The sequence below is a fragment of the Notechis scutatus genome, chromosome 5 (assembly GCF_049901735.1).
Source record: "Notechis scutatus isolate UNSWTSFEM ecotype Mainland chromosome 5, rNotScu1.2, whole genome shotgun sequence".
NCBI classification, from domain to species: domain Eukaryota; kingdom Metazoa; phylum Chordata; class Lepidosauria; order Squamata; family Elapidae; genus Notechis; species Notechis scutatus.
Genome location: NC_142013.1, coordinates 85,432,095 through 85,449,009, shown reverse-complemented (window position 1 = coordinate 85,449,009; position 16,915 = coordinate 85,432,095). Strand labels below are relative to the sequence as shown.

The window sequence follows — 16,915 nt, the reverse complement described above, 5'->3', positions numbered from 1 at the left end:
ATACATTGTGATGAAATAAAATTCTATACAAGCTTTTAAAAACTTCTCTACATGATATTTTTCTTTCTCTTACTGTAGTAACAACTACACAGCTTTCAGTTTCAGTCTAGACCAGGATTCCCCAAATCTGGCAAGTTGACACTTGTGGACTCTCAGAATTCTCCAGCCAGCATGGGGATTCTGGGAATTGAAGTCCATAGGAAATCTTGTCTAGAGCATCTCTGCTGACTGCAGACACAGACGTAAGAGGAAGAAACTGTAATAGCATTGACTCGGTAGGATGTTAAGTCAGTTCAGGGAACAGGAATAGTTGAAACTTCTAGAGCAGGGGTGTCCAACCTTGGCAACTTTAAGACTTGTGGACTTCAACTCCCAGAATTCCTCAGCCAGCTTTGCTGGCTGAGGAATTCTGGGAGTTGAAGTCCACAAGTCTTAAAGTTGCCAAGGTTGGACACCCCTGCTCTAGACAATCTCAAGGCCTTTAATGAAAGATTAAGGAAGTGCTGCCAAAGTGGGGAAGCAAATTGCTAATCCCAACATAAACTGCTTGGAAGATCAAAGTTGCATGCAGCAAAAAGCAAAGGCAAGTCAATTGTCTCACTCACGTCCAGCCCCCAAGGAGATTAGACAGAACAACAGCCACAACAAAGGAAATACTGCCAAAATCACTGTGCTTTAATGCCATTAAAAAATTCAGGAGCTGAACGGAATGATCCTATAATGTCCTGTTCCTCTTCAGAGTTGACTGTATTCTTGTTCTATGCCTTGTGCCTCATATACATGCAGATAGAATCACATTTCCCCAAACCTTTCCTTTGGGAATCATCAAAGAAAGATTACCAAAAGAAGTAAAATACTTACTGTTACATATTACAACAGCCGCCAGAATAGCCTTTGACCAGGTATGGAAAACACCAAATACCCTTAATGAAGAACTAATAATACACAAAGTAACAGAAAGTGCTGAGATGAATATGTTAACTATGAAACTGAAAGAAAAAGACGACTCTGAATTCTTTTCAGTTTGGAATAATTGGTATAAATGGCTAACAAACAGAACTAAGAAGTGAGGCAAAATTTTTAATTGAAACAACCTTAAGAAAACAAAATTTTGTAAATTATATAAAGATATAAGAATAGTAATTATAGTTAAAACTATTATTTAGTAGTAGACAAATGTAATATAATGTATTATGATATTTAAACTAAAAACCTGTATAGATGCCAAGAATGTTGTTTATACCATGATGTTTTACGATGTAACAAAAGACATTTAATAAAAATATTTTTTAAAAAAAATCACATTTCCCACAAGGATATTTACAACCAATCACAAGATGCACAAGACGATTCGACAACAGGCAGCAGCACTGAGAATAAATTCTATAAAAGTGTTTCTTGGTTCCCAAGAACTGGATGTTTGTATTAAGTGCAAATGTCAAACACTTCAGAGGTGCACTGCACCCACTATCTGTCTGATGAAATAGTATAATCTCATTTATCTCTCATGTAATATATTTCCTGTTTCTTTTCTTAACAGGGAATTCTAATTAAAATATAATTATATAGGAAGTGGGAACACATTAAAATATTGCAATCCTTTCACTAAAGATCCGGGCAAATAAAACAAAGTTTACTGTCTTTATATCAGACTGCAATGTAAAAGTTTGTATCTATTTTATTTTATGTATTTTTTTTAATGTGTTTATGTATTATTTTTCCCTTTTCATCTGTTCTTATGCCCTTGACATATGTTAAATTGCAGTTCATATAATTGCCATCCAAGAGACTAAGTGTAACTGGAGGGCATCTGATTAGAGACCCTAGATTAGAGGTCACCAAACTTGGCAATTTGAAGACTTGTGGACTTCAACTCCCATGCTGGCTGAGGAATTTTGGGAATTGAAGTCCACAAGTCTTAAAGTTTCCAAGTTTGGAGACCCTGACATAGATCTGCATCTATAAAAGTGCTAGGATGTCTACAGTTTAAACAGATTAATGATCACCAGGGATATAGATTATTTTAATGAATGCACACATCCCTCTGCCCACACCCAACCACTTGTTTTGGGGAGCCTTTTTACATTGAACGTTAACTGTTCAGATAGATTCTGAAAATGTTTTTATTCTGACTAACTTTTAAAATTAAGATTAAGATAAAATTAAGATAATCTTTATTGTCATTTTTACTGTCAGCACACTGGCACACATTAAAAATGAAATTCAGTTGCCTGCTCCTGAAAGAAAGTATATATCTCTACCATACCCATACAAAACACACATATACACATGTTATACAGATACTTTAGGTGGCTCTCTAGGTTTTAATCAATGTTATAAATCTTTTAATCCTAATTCCTTATTTTGTAAAGTCTCACAAAAGGCAAGGTAACAATTGCATAATAAATATTCAGGGATAGCTGTTGTAAATGCCGTTCTGGAAATATCTGGGTTTTACTGTTCCTATGGCATAACTGCTGTGATGTTTCTGTATCATCTTTAAATCATGCAAAGCCACCTTTGTCAATATGGATCATCCAGATAGGTTGGATTTGTGTAATCTCCCATATTCTGCAACAGCCATGTCATTGAAGTTTAGCACATCTGAAGTAAACTGAGTTGGAAAAAACTGCTACTGGTGTTTCAATATAAGTGACTCTGTTTCAGAATCATTTATCAATAATGTCATTAAAATATCACTTGTGTCATCTTTACTTTTTATTTGTAAACCACACAAATGCTCAATCCTAATACAAGTCATCCCAGTTCTTGAAATAAATAAGATTGCTTGTTCTCCTTACCTTGAAATAAAAATGAGTTGTTTGTTCAAATGATTGCACAAGATTATGGAGTTTCTTTTCAACTAAATATCTGCTATCAAGGGGTCACATTAACCAATTTCATGGCTGATTCTATTAAATTTTTTGAAAGGGATGAAATATCATCCCATTCTGCCTTAAATACTGTATATGTATCTTTTATACAAATCCATTATCCAGACAACTCTCCAGAGCTGTATTTTGGTTTATGATGCCTTGATAAATGTATTTTCAATGTCTCTCTCTCTGCAGCTTCTATGCAAAATAAAATTATGCAAATTTACATATCCTTTCCAAATTGCCTTGAAATTGTCACATTGTTTTACATGCAGTAATAATCCAAAGATAACTGAGTTATTTGGTAACTCCATTATCCACAACTTAATATCAATTATATATTAATAATCATATGACTTTAATGTTGTTTCTAAAGCATATTGTTCACTGTTTTTTGGAACTAATACTGGAAGTATTTTAATAAACAGAAAAAAGGGTTAGCTGTGCCTCTGATAATTTGTCCAGCATATATATCATTAAACTGAGGTTTAATCATTATAATAATATGAAAAATCCTGAATAATAAGGTAACAATTGGGCAACTGGTAGAGATTTAAATGTTGTAGAATAATAAAAAACCAACTTTCACTGTAAATAGAATCAGGTCTGCAATATCTGTTGTGTATCCACACAGTCTTTACATAAAATTCCACTCATAACATTCATGTATTCCATTCTCTTAGGACTCATTCAAGGTATTTGGATATGCATATATTTGTCACACATTTCACCTAACAATTATTTATTGTTTGTAATTTTTCTCTCAGGCTAGAATATTAATGAAAATTCATATCTTCATAGCTGTTCCGGCAGGACAGAATGAAGGATTTATAGTTTCAGCAATATGCAATCAGGTCTCCTGCAGCCAAAAATGTAGGAAGTTTTCTGATAACGTAGCCTTCGTGTTTTTAAAAATTGAGCTTGAAGTTGTAAAAAGTTGGATTTCAATAAGTTGAAAGAAGTGACTTATGTAGTTCTCACACCTATATGGCCATCACAACATCCACACAGTCATGTGAGCAAAATTTGGATGTTTGGCAGCCAACAGGTATTTACAATGTTTGTAGTGTCCTGGGATCATGCAATTATTATTTGTGATTTTCCCAGCCAGTGTTTGACAAGTCAAAGGGGAAGCCAGATTTGCTTAATGACAGGGCAAAAAAGAACATAAAATTGGGTGTGAGTCATTTAATAACTGTTTTTCTTATAGTAATGGAAATTTTGGTTCCAATTATGGTCATAAGTTGAGGATAACCTGTACATACACTATTTTATATGCTCTTACTTTGGATGTAAATGTTTCTTGCCCACATATATGATAGTACTCAGTGATGGGATTCAATTTTTTTTACTACTGGTTCTGTGGGCATGGTTTGGTGGGCGTGGCATAGCTTGGTGGGCGTGGTAGGGGAAGGATACTGCAAAATCCCCATTGCCTCCCCACCCTACTAACCTGCTTTCCAGCTCTGTTCTCCTGTGCAGGGCAACAAAAGAAGACCCAGCCAATCAGCTGGGACTCAGGAGGCAGAGAATAGATGGGGGCGGGGCCAGTCAGAGGTGATATATGCCGTTTCTCCAAACTACTCAAAATTTCCGCTACCGGTTCTCCAGAACTGGTCAGAACCTGCTGAATACCACCTCTGATAGCACATTGTACATTGCAGATATCACCTTTGTGCGAAGTGAGATCAATCTATCCAGGTTCAAGTGTCTGTTTTAAAGTCTTAATGGCATAGTATTTTTTTTTACATTTAATAGAAACGGAAACATTTTCTTCAATCAACATTTTCTTCTAATCTCAGTTCTGACAATCACTTATATTTGTCTAAATTTTGATCACCACTATAATTTCCGAAGGAGCCAAGCTCCTGATTGCAGTTCCATTTCCCCCCAATTTAGTAACAAAATGTTATCCAGGCATTTTAAATATTATTTGCCACAGTGTGTGATAATGAAGGACAAGAAAGATAGCTCTGTCTTCCTCTTTTATTTCATGCTGCTATCCTTGTGTATAAAGTCAGAATAATCTAAGCCAAAAAACACCCCCAAAGGGGGAGGCCCCCCCACAAAGAAAGAAAACAGAGAAAATCCCCGGGGGAGAGGGGAGGCGCCCCCCCCCCCCCCGCCCAAAAAACCACAAAAAAAAAAAAAAAAAAAAAAAAAAAAACAAAAAAAAAGCAAAAGCACAAAAGAAAAGGCAAACCCAACGGGAACGACCAGCACCGAACCCCAAAACCCCCCCAAGCCCCCCCCCCCCCCCCCCCCCGGCACAGAAGGGGGAGGGGCACGCCCAACGCCACCCGCACCCCCACAACCCAAACCCCCACCGCCCGCCCCCCCCCCCCCCCCCCCCCCCCCCCCCCCCCCCCCCCCCCCCCCCCGCCCAGCCGCCGCCAAAACCACCCCGCCACCCCCCCCACCCCACACCCCACCCCCCCCCCACAACCCCCCCCCAGCACCCCAAACAAAACCCAAAATGCTTTTCTTAGCCATGTTAGTTCTCTGTCAAGTGTCAAACTGCTCTTAAACCACATTTTACACCAGTGTTTCTCAACCTTGACAACTTTATGGTGCATGGGCTTCAATTCCCAGAACTCTTTGGCTAACATGAATTCTAGGAGTCCACACGTCTGAAAGCTGCCAAGGTTGAGAAAGATTATTCTGCACTATACAGTAAACAACAGAGACAAACACTGTCCTCTGATTGAAGTGTTTGTCTTCACAAGAAAAGGGAAACAAGAATGGGGAACGAAAGGCAGAGACCTTATTTTCTGCTTTAACCTACGGCAATAATTTTGCAAAGCCCAAAAGATTTATGGATCAATACTATTGTGAGATTTATGCCTTATTTCAAAACTATCAAACACTGGATCCACTAAGATCTTTGTGTGGTTTGCAATTCCTTAACAATTTAAGATACTAGCATATTGCTTTGTTGTCTTGTTGTTATGATCATGTGCTGTGCTGTCATGTGTTGCCCAGAAGAACTCAAAACATTAAGACCCAGATAGAACATGAATCCTGTCTGATCTCTGCCACCATGGAGAAATGGTATATTCCAGAATCAATTTGTAGAGAGAACTTTCCAAGTGGCATCATCATTTGTCCATGCTAGTTTCCATCAGAGGAATGTGCAGGATGATACAGTGGTGGGATGGGAACAACAGAGAGGCAAAGATTGCACAAACCCCAAAAACTTTAACCTTAGACTGTCTACTATTGATCTCACCCCTTTCCTAAGAGGTCTGTAGGGGGCGTGGATAAGCATACCAACGTGCCTACCGTCCCTGTCCTATTGTTTCTTTTCTTTTTTAATTTTTCTTATATGTATCCATGTATCCATAACTATATTTTTACTTATACCTATTATCTTGTAAGCAATTGACAAAAATAAAAATAAATAAATAAATAAATAAATAAATAAATAAAATGACCATGGAAATGCAGCCTTTACAAAAAGAAGACAATTGCGAGTGTTTTACCAAGATCTTTTCTGTTAATGTCTCATGGCGTGAAATAATGTTTTGTATAATTGTTTTACCCAAACAGAGAAAAATTATTTTGCAAGATTTAATGTGATCCACTTATTTTTATTGTCCTTGGTGGTAAAATGAATACCTAGATGCCAAGGCAAAACAAAGACAAACCTACCCAAAAGGAACTATAGAAAGATGTGTTTTTAAAATACAGCTCATATGTGCCCTTAAATCAAAGAAAGATTATGATTTCTTCAGTTATGTGTTCTTTTTTTGACAAAAGCTAAAGACTTTCAGAACCCCAGATGTGTTTTAACAGTAAAATCAATTCTATGTAGTCTTTAAAAATTATTTGTATTCATATTCGTAAAAGCTTCATATAATCAATATCAAAGATGCAGTTTTCTGATAAGGCATCTAACAGCTCCAAATAAGGAAAATGGCATCCCAGATTTGCAGGGGGGGGAAATAATCCTAACAATTTCCTTATTTGTTCATAGTTTGAACATTCACTTTGAAAAATAGAGAAGCTGACATAACATGACACATCTAGCCACCAACACATAACTAGAAAAAAAAAAGAGAGAGAATTTCAATACATTTCAAGGGCTGCTAGAAAAGAGGTCAAAGTACTTTATGAAATTATAAGCCTTTTGTAGGAAGATTGGAGTTTTGATTACTTGAGATGGAGAAAATCGTACTGAAACTGCTCAAATCTATTACAATGGAACTCGTAATAATGTGGACATATTACAAAGCCTCCTGAAACGCCACCACCATCCTTTTTTTCAAATATGCAATTCTATACAAAAAAGCCAATGTACCAGTAGACTTGTTCATCCCATTTACAACCTAAAATGAGAGTGTGATTTATTTATTTATTTAGTGTATGGCACGTGTTTACCAGGATCACCAAGGTGGCTGGCTGCCTCTGTGAAAGGAATCTTTTTGGGCAGTGTTATCTTTACCCGTGGGATGCCTGAATGCCGGTAGGCATTCGGGGGAGGCTCCTTACTTGTCCCTGTGTGTCCCCCTTGCTCACGGGAATTGAACCGCCGAGCTGCCAATCTCAGTGTTGCGCATGCCACGGGAGCCACCGTGGCCCCATGAGAATGCAAAATGAGTAATGATTCAAGGAACATGTCCACAACTCAATTGAGGGTATTGAAATTGAGGTTAGTAAAGGGCTACCGTTGGGTCCTGCTTAAGTATTATTTTCATTTCCAAGGAGAACAATACAACAGTATCTCAAAGAGTTGATTGTTCTTGCAAAAAGGAAGCTGCTCCCAACCATTAGGACAAGTGTTCAAAGTAGAGAATGTACAGCACCTTTTGGCTGTCAACTTCAAATCATGACCTGAGAGCTAGAGAATAGCATCTTGTGCAGGTGTAGTTTTTATGACCCACACACCTAGAAGCAAATCTTAATAAAGTTTGGGATGAATGTATTTACTTATTAGCTTTATAGATTTATTGCACTTGAATACCTTATTTTACAAATGAAAACTCCCTCACCCTACTTAGAACTGCCTGTAATCTTAGATGTTACTGCAATAATTCTTATATCCTTAGCTAGGACACAAATTAAGTTTCTACCAATCTTAGACTGTGAATGAAACTATAGATTACTAGTACATAATACTACAGGTAGTTTTCAATTTTTAAACCCCGTAAGGGAGCTTGCCCATTATTGTCATAACTTGTGACAGTTATAAATTGGGTCATCACGTGACTGACCCAATTTTACATCCTTTTTTTTGTGGTGGTCATAAAGCAAATGCTGCAATCGTAAAGCACACACTGCAGTTATAAAGATAATGTCATGGTCATAAAGCAAACCCATTGTTTGCTATGGGGTATTTTTGCCAAAAAAATAGTTTTCAGCAAAACTATCATAAAATGTAGACCCTGGATGCTGCAAACAGCTGTAAATTTTATTTGTATTTATTTGATTTGTTTGATTTGACAATCGCTTATAAGATAATAGGTATAAGTATAAACACGAGTAGGAAATAGGTACGAATAAATGGGGACAACAGGACAGGGACAGTAGGCACGATTGTGCACTTATGCACACCCCTTACAGACCTAGTTGCTAAGCACCTAACATGCTGTCACATGACCACAGAAGGGGTGGTGGCTGTCAGAACTTTGGAACCAAGTCTGTACTTGGAGATTATTGGAGAGCCAGTTTGGTTTAGTCATTAAGGCAGCAGGCTACAAAGTGAGAGATTGGGAGTTCAAGTCCTGCCTTAGCCATAAAAGTCAATGGAATGATTTTGTGCTGGACATTCTCTTTCAACCAATCTGCGTCCCAGGATTGAGGAAAATAGGCGTTAAGGAAAATAGGAGGAGGAAGGAGTATATGTGTGTTATCTGTAAAAATAATAAAGGTGGTAAATAAATAAATCATGCAGGTTAGTTGCCAAGCACCCAACATGCAGTCGCATGACCGTAGAGGTGAGGGTGGCTGGGGTACCTTCAGAATCAAGTTGTAAGTACCTTTTGGGAGGAATTATAACTTCAAATGGTCACTAAATGACCAGTTAACAGTCAAGGACTATCTGTAATAAATTACACTTGAATGCTGCTTGAATCTCAACATTGATTAAAACAATCAAACAAAGAAATTACAATAAACATAAGGACAATATACAGAAAATAAAGACTATATAAAACAAAACACCGATATCGCAAGCCAACCCGCGTGACACAAAATCTGTTTTTAGGCTGATATTTTTGCAGAGGTTTCAATAGACAGATTCCTTAGTAGGAAGCACACACTGTTTTTGGCTGGGATCATTTCATATGCTGCATCTGGTAGAAAGAAAAGCCATTAGCTCTACATATCAGACAATGCGCAGAGAGCAGTTTAAAAAAACATGTGGAAGTGATTCAGCTTCTCTAAGGATACAGGTATATGTTCCTGGGAGGGGATATCACTGACTCTTGCTTTCAACACTTTAAAATAGAGCATCATATCTTACTGATGTTTATGACCTTCTAGGGGAAGCAGAGATAATATAAATTTATATGATTTAATAATAAATGAGTTTACATTATAAATTAATTAGAAAAATGATGATGTAAAATGGGTGCTAAAGTTCATGAAGCAATAATAAAAGCTTTCTGATCCGTTGTTTTGTAGCTATCAGCCTCTCTGCTTAACTTCTACCACTAACTTCTAGCTTTATGTGGGCCCAACATAAGTAGAGAGTGGGTTGATAATCCTAATACACAATACTGGTTAGAGACTACGCAGTTCTTTCAGGAGGAAAGAACCAAGATAAGTTGGACCAGAGACTCAGTCTGAAATTGTTGTTTCTTTCAGGATTTCTTAGAGCAAAATTTCATGCAGGTGACAATTGGAGTTACAGCAGAGCAATGAATCTTCTGTGAGTGGAGAAGATTGAACATGGCTCTCATTAATTTAAACTGGATTAACTTCTGAATGAGTTAAGTGCAAAATTAGAAGACATAACACTTCAGCTTTAAATAAAGTGTCTGCTGTAGGCACAAAGTTGTTGCTCGTAAAATTTGCAGATCTGATTATTGCATTGATAGGCTATGTTGCAAATTCACAGGCTTCATGTTTCTGGGAAGCAGAAGACTGGACATTGATACCGAGATATTGAAATGTTGTGATCTATTTGATTTGGTTGTCAAAGTTTTTCTAGTTATAGAATGCTGATTGTGATAACTAATGAATACCACTGCTTTTATTTTTAATACAGTTATTTTCACTTTTTGGTGTGCGACTACAGTATATTGTTAGCCCTTGAAATCTTCACTGAAGGTGTACTTGATGTTGTGATGGCACCATCACATATAAAAGGGTGGGAGTTGGACAGTAGAATCACATTTTGCAAAAACCTGAACAATGTTATTGACATAGAAATTAAATGGCATAAGTCAGGTGCCTGGTCATCACTAACCATGTTTTTAACATATATATGAAGCTACTCTCCTGGAGACACTTTGCCATTAGGCAATCAGTTTATTTTTGTAGAGAGCCAAAGAGATTGTTTTGGAGAAACTATGCAGAAACAGTTATGGAAACAAAATCACCTGTTAAGCCTACGTGAAAAAGAGAAAACAATTCTGCATAGTTTCTCCAAAGTCATCTCTGAGGCATTCTACAATTGTTGAGGAAGAGACTGGGGATTAAACAGGAATTGTTATATAAAATATCCCACAAAGTGAGTGATCTATCAGACTTCCAGCTGGATCTGAGATGAACTGCATTCAGCTCCCAGCGCTGCCAATAATGTCCAGTTATTTAATCTTGGCAGTCTATTTAAATAAAATAGAGGTCTACTCTCCTACATAACATTGGGTCTAAAAAGAGCATGGAATGGATAGAATATAACCACATACAATCCTAGAAGAAGAAAAGACAATCAGGGTGCACCAACACAAATTTTTATTTATTGTTTGTTTGATTTTTATGGTATCAAGAGAGGAAGGAAGAGAGGAAGATATAAAAATGAAAAAAAGAATGGAAAGCCACTTCCTTGCACCCAGGATTCTGTCTATCTTTAAACAGGCTTTTAAAATCTGGCTCTGCTTTCAGGTTTCGACTTTGGGGCCCTTTAAATTGGAGACTGTATTGGAGAAAAAGATTTTATTGTTCCTTCTGGGTGACTATTATCTTTCTTTGTATTTTATTAATTTACAAGTTACCCAGAGTTGTTCTGATGTTCATTTATGTAAAATAAATGAAATATACAAAATAAATGAAAATGATGGATAACAGCAAGGAAAGCACATTTGAGTGTGTGTGAAGGTGGTGGGTTTTGACTGCTAAACACAGAGCATATAAGAAGTGGAATCAGAAGGTTTACTGATTAAAAATAAAGTATAGAATGTTGTCAGTTGGAACAAACTAGCAATTTCGAGTTAATTTCAAATTAGGCAAGATCATTACTGATCACATGTGAAACCTGCCCTTTTTATTTTATTGCAGAAAGAGATGAGATTCTAGAGTGCAGGATCCAAAATGATGGATTTCATTTACAGGGCAGCAGATTCTGAATGAATGTTAGAAAACCTTATTAATAGTAAGTAGAGTTTAGTGTTGGAACTGATTATGCAGGAGGTGACAGGCTGCTTGCTCCCCTTTATCAGCTGTGTTCAAGAAGAAGCTAGACAGCCATTTGTCAAGGATGCCTTAATTGGATTCTTGCACTGAGCATCAAGTTAGACTTAATGACCTCATAGTCTTCTTCCTATCCCTTCCTTACTACATTTTATTCTGTGGTTCAAGAAATTGCCTTTGATCTTTTCATTTGTAGCATAGACTGTATTATCACTAATAATAGCAATTTTAACTTCATCATTTGTGTTTCTCATAGTGTTTGTTATTGCATATACACCGATGGAGAGCACATTCCCATTTATATTAAATTCAGGTGGAAACTTCAAGATATTCAGTTATTCTCTAGTGAGCAAGCATTTAGATGTGTGAATAGGCCTATTATTCATGTTTATAATCATATCCTCAAACAATCGTCCCAGAGGGTCAAAGAACAATTTAGAAACATAAATGTTCAGAGATTTCACTTTCTTTAGAACTGCACCCTTTATTTTTTGTCTTTCAAGTAGAGATTAGATTCCATATCTTTACAACATAAGGATCTACATTTCATTTTTTTAAAAAGATAATGGGGTAGGGACCATATCTGAAATGGAACCAGGCAATTATTCTTTTGTTGTTGCTTTTGCAGTTTTATTGTTGATAAAGAACATAGATCAGGCTGAAATACACCACTGTATTTTATTTTACCTTTTACCCAGCGGAAGCTTTGAGGTAAGGTTTGGGGTAAAAAAGTTCATTTATGAAACAATATTAAAGTTAAGCAGTTAAAAGGATAAGGGTGATATTTAATCCCCCCCCCCTCCTTGAAAATACCATTTTTCATGCAGTGACAACTTCAAACTCTTTTCAAGTTTTATGGCAATTTCAGATTTGGCAGAAAGAACAGGAAGACATCTGTAGCAGACCAAGATCATTGTAGGCCTCTGCATTGGTGAGGGGGTGGTAGAGATATTAAAAGCAGTGAAATGTTAACTTTAAATGAAGGCTTTGAAATTGTGAGAAATAGGATGTTTTTTTCTGCCTGAAGCTACGAACTTTAGAAATGACAGCAACAACAACAAAAAGAAATGGCTTAAATGTCTTTTAAGCATTGTAGTACAAGGAAACAGTCAAAATATCAGGACTAAATGAAATTTACCCTTTTGTAACCCATTTCTGTGCATGTTTTAACAGCCAGAACAAGGTCAGTGATACTAATCAGGAGATCTTCCATACACATTTGGCAGAGTGTTCTACCCGGGGGTGGGATTCAACTACCGGATTTTACTACCAATTCGGTGACTACGTTTTGCACCCAGAGAGCTGAAAAGTGCTGTGCGCAGGTGCGCAGCATTTGAAAAGCCCCATGCAAAGCAGCTGAGGTTGAAAAAGCAGGAAATAAAGGGCAGGTAAATGCCCGGGCGGGCGGTGGGTCAAACAGCAGCAAACACAGAACCGGTTTGGGGTCTGCTGCTCTTCAGAGCTACCGGTTCTATAGAGCCAGGCAGAACCGGTAGCATCCCACCCCTGGTTCTACCCTTTCTTCTTCCAGCTTTTCTTGCCTAGAGGCCCTTTGGAGAAAGGAAAAAAAGAAAGAGTAGGTGAAAGAGTAGGGGGGGTTTAGTGATATTGAAATTAGGACATTTGGGCCTGGAGTTCACAAAGGAATGTGTATGGGATCCATCTTGCCTTCTAAATGCTAAATGCACCATTGGGCAGAGTAACGCTAATATCCAAAGATGACCATCAGAGCACTGGTTCAGGACAGGATGGAAGAACTGCCCATCCACCATTGAACACATTAGATGCAGATGTTTCCTGGATTCCCGAGCGAAGAACTGTGACTTAAATTAAAGTCTTTGGTGTTTCCGACTCTTTCCTCATTCATTCTGAGATTCAGATTTGGCTAATTACTCTTGTAAGATGTTCAAATGTTTCAAGAAAAAGAAGCACTGAAGCAGTTTCAGGGAGTGGAAAACATAGTCTTGTCATGTTCACAGTAGGAGTTCTCTCCAATTATGTTGGCTATGCATTCTCGCAAGATGGCTTCTTTCTCATATGGTCAAGTAGACACGTGGATGTGGTCAAAAAGTTTTTTTTGTGTGTGTGCATCTTCTCAAGGAATAATAAATATAAATGGGGCTTCTAAAAAGTAAAAACTTAAAAGGGATTTAAAAATATTTTGTCCTAAGCTGAGGGACAAAATTGGATCATAGGAATGTTGGTAGAGAAGTCATGTCTTTTATGATAAGCAGTTGGAGGAGTTTGCTCTATGTGATGACATGGGGCACAAAGGTAACACAGTCACATAAGTAAGAAGAGTCCCTTTAATACTTCCAACTTTGCCCCCAAAGTCCAGGTTATCTTTGGCAGGAGAAAAAACTCTCCCAAGAACAGTCTTTAAGTGGAGGATTCAGTCCAAAAACAAAGTACATACAAACTTTAAATAAAAATCCACACAATCCACACTGCAGCAATTAACTTGACAGGGCAGGATAAGGAATTGCAGACTTGAGAGCCCAGCAAAACACACACAGTTGGGAAGGTGCCAGGAACCCAGATAACAGTAACAGATAATTCACGATTTGCTTCCAACAAGTTGCTGTGCGCAGCTTTTTAAAAAAAATACTGTGTTCCCAGCTGCAGCTAATGAAGGGAATCAGGGCCCTTTCCTCCCCCGTAAGCCACGCAACTCACGTTGCTCCCTTCTCCATTCTTCCCTGCGTGCCCTAGGATGAAGACGAAGTGGGCCCAGGTCTTCCTCCAAATTCCCTCTCCCTTGCTCTACCTCTCCCCTGCTCTGCCCAGCCAGACTCTGCCCTTCCCCCATTTTTTTCCACAGCCAACGGAGCCAGAGTCCCACTCCCTGTCAGCAGCTCAGCCTCCCCCTCTGAATCAGATTCCGACAAAGGCATGACACTCTACTTGGAAACATTCCATATTTCAGGGGTGACATATATTTTGGAACCACAAAGTTGAATGTGGATCTTGAATGAGTTAAACTTAGACTCCAAGAACAGGTAGGCAGAGAACAAAAACTAATTTGATTTAAGAACTAAAATTAAATGTATTTGTTTATTTGGAAAACTTATTTATAGCCACCTGTCTTATACAAAATAATCCTAATAAATTATTATTTTGGTACAGCAGATTTTAGGACCAGGCCATCAATTTTGAGAATGTGACATCTGGTACTAAAAATCGCATTCTGCTGAATTGCTTCCAGGGGATTCCAATCTAAACAAAACACTGTTAATTATTTTTAGTTGCCTGCAATTGGCAGTTTTGCGGTTGATGTTATTATGGGTGTCATTCTTCTAATTTAGAAGAGTAAAGGTTTATTAGGTGAAAAGCACATACTTGCTAAGTTTACATGAAGCATTATGTTCTTACAAGTCCAAATAGCATACCAAGTAACTCTCCTGAAATGAGAATGACACCTGTAATAATTCTTTCCTTCATGCAATTAAAACAAACAGAACAAATGTAACTTCAGGGTAATATTGAACCTAATCATTGCCTCAACTCATAAGGGGTCAGTGTGAATGGTACTAAAGCTGAGAGAAAACTAAATGGTTTTTGAATTGGTCATGTTTTTAGTAAATTTACTAAAATTAATGAAACTTGTTATTTGTAACAAACCTTAGTCCCCCAGGTTTCAGTTGATGAAAAGACATAGTAAGGTTGGGGACACAGATGTAGTTTTCTTCTCTTCTTGTTCAAAAGGAAAGCATTATGAAGCAAGAAGATCACATCCACCATTCTTTAGAGATGGCTACATACAAGGTGATAGTGGGACTGGGAAATGTATCATTATTAATGATGTAGATTCCATGTCCTGCCTGCGTCTTTGAAAAACAGGTATACAAATTCTCAAGATGGCAGAAAACAAGACTAAAAACTTTGAAACATGAATGGATTCTTTAATACAAGGCAGCCTTGATTTTCTGCATGAACTAAGATTTCAGAAGTCCTATGAATAGTTATCTTAATTTCTGAGGCAGATTAATACAACACAAAGTCCTTTTGATGGGCATTGGTTTCAATGAACGTTTGATTTTTGTAAATATAACAGAGTCCTTTGGTCAGGGAAATGGACGGTTAATAAGTTTGATAAATAAATAAATACATTTTGTATCTGGGTCTTTCAGAAAAATCAACAAGCTAAATTCATGTTTGGCTTTTTTGTTTCATTAGAGATTGCTATTACTGTTAAAGATGGCATTCAGTTAAATAAAGCAATAAAAGGGAGACTGAAGATGTAATATGAGGGAGGATTCCTTGTATGTTTCATTATTTCAATTTAAAAGTAAAACAATGTATTTTTGAAAGTTTTTCATTCAAGTTCAAAAAAAGAAGTAGCAACAATTTTTTGTCACAGTGTTTCTGAAATGTCTGGAACTGAATTGCAGCAGACAAATATATTTCTCAGTATGTATAATGTGAGGAATTGCATTCAGGGAGTTGAAAGGAGTTGAGTTTTCTCTAGCTTGTCACAGAAATTGGGTAGATATTTAAGAGTTTAATATCTTGGTATTAGTAGTTGTATCGAACCAGGATTTCATCTGAAGGGCATCGTCTTGTTGATACCAAGATCAGATTTATCCTAATAATATGCTTACATTACTTTTGTATTGCATTCAGCTACACATTATTGGTAAAAGAAAAAGCTCAAAAGCTGATATAAAGTCTTTGCAGCCTTTTAGCTAAGGTATTGTTTTTACTTGTATATTGTTTTTCAAATAAATCACAAAATAAACATTGTGTTGCTTTTGTCAATAGCTATCCAAAATTATTTGAAATCAATCCCTGCCATAAAAAACAAGACAAGACATTTAGGATCCAATATGTAATATCTCTATACCACCTATTGGTAATGATTTTTAAAATGCAAGTATCTACTGGCAAATCCTGCAAAGCCAGTCAATTTTTTCTTTGTTTACGCTTACAGAAGTCTATGTTTCTCTGCAGGGTATAATTTTTTCTTGCAAAATGGCCAGATTCATTGAAGTCACTGCCAAATGCTTACTGATTTCCGCAGATTACAGTTGTCTCCCTCAAGCATACTGGAGCCTATATCCCCATGGCTTTTAATAAGAAATGTATTTCTCAATGGCCTAAGGCTTAAATTATTGAAGTGTTATATCACTCTATCGGAAGACTTGAACCCTGAAAAAGTAAGATTCAACATGAAAGATAGCAATTCATACCCCAGAACTGTTCCCTCAGATGACACTGACCGAGGGACATTAAAGAATGAGAATTATGAAAAAGTCTCCCTTCATATGATGATATATGGAAAATATATACTATTCGGGAAAGTATTTGTATATATTTAGTGAGATAGGTAGCATATCAGTTTAATAAATAAAAAAATAAAATATACCAAATTCTCTCAGAAATGCATGCACAAGTTTTGGCATTTGGAAAAAAAAAGTCTACCTGTAGAAGACATTTTCGCTGTTTGCCTTGCCAATTTTGGTACC

At 37.0% G+C, this 16,915-nt stretch overlaps 1 protein-coding gene across 1 annotated transcript in view; it reads left to right on the top strand.

The window, feature by feature from the left end:
• The window catches only part of EDAR (ectodysplasin A receptor), an 85,142-nt gene that overhangs the window by 4,269 nt on the left and 63,958 nt on the right, over window positions 1-16,915 (top strand). The gene's annotated exons all lie outside the window — the stretch shown is intronic.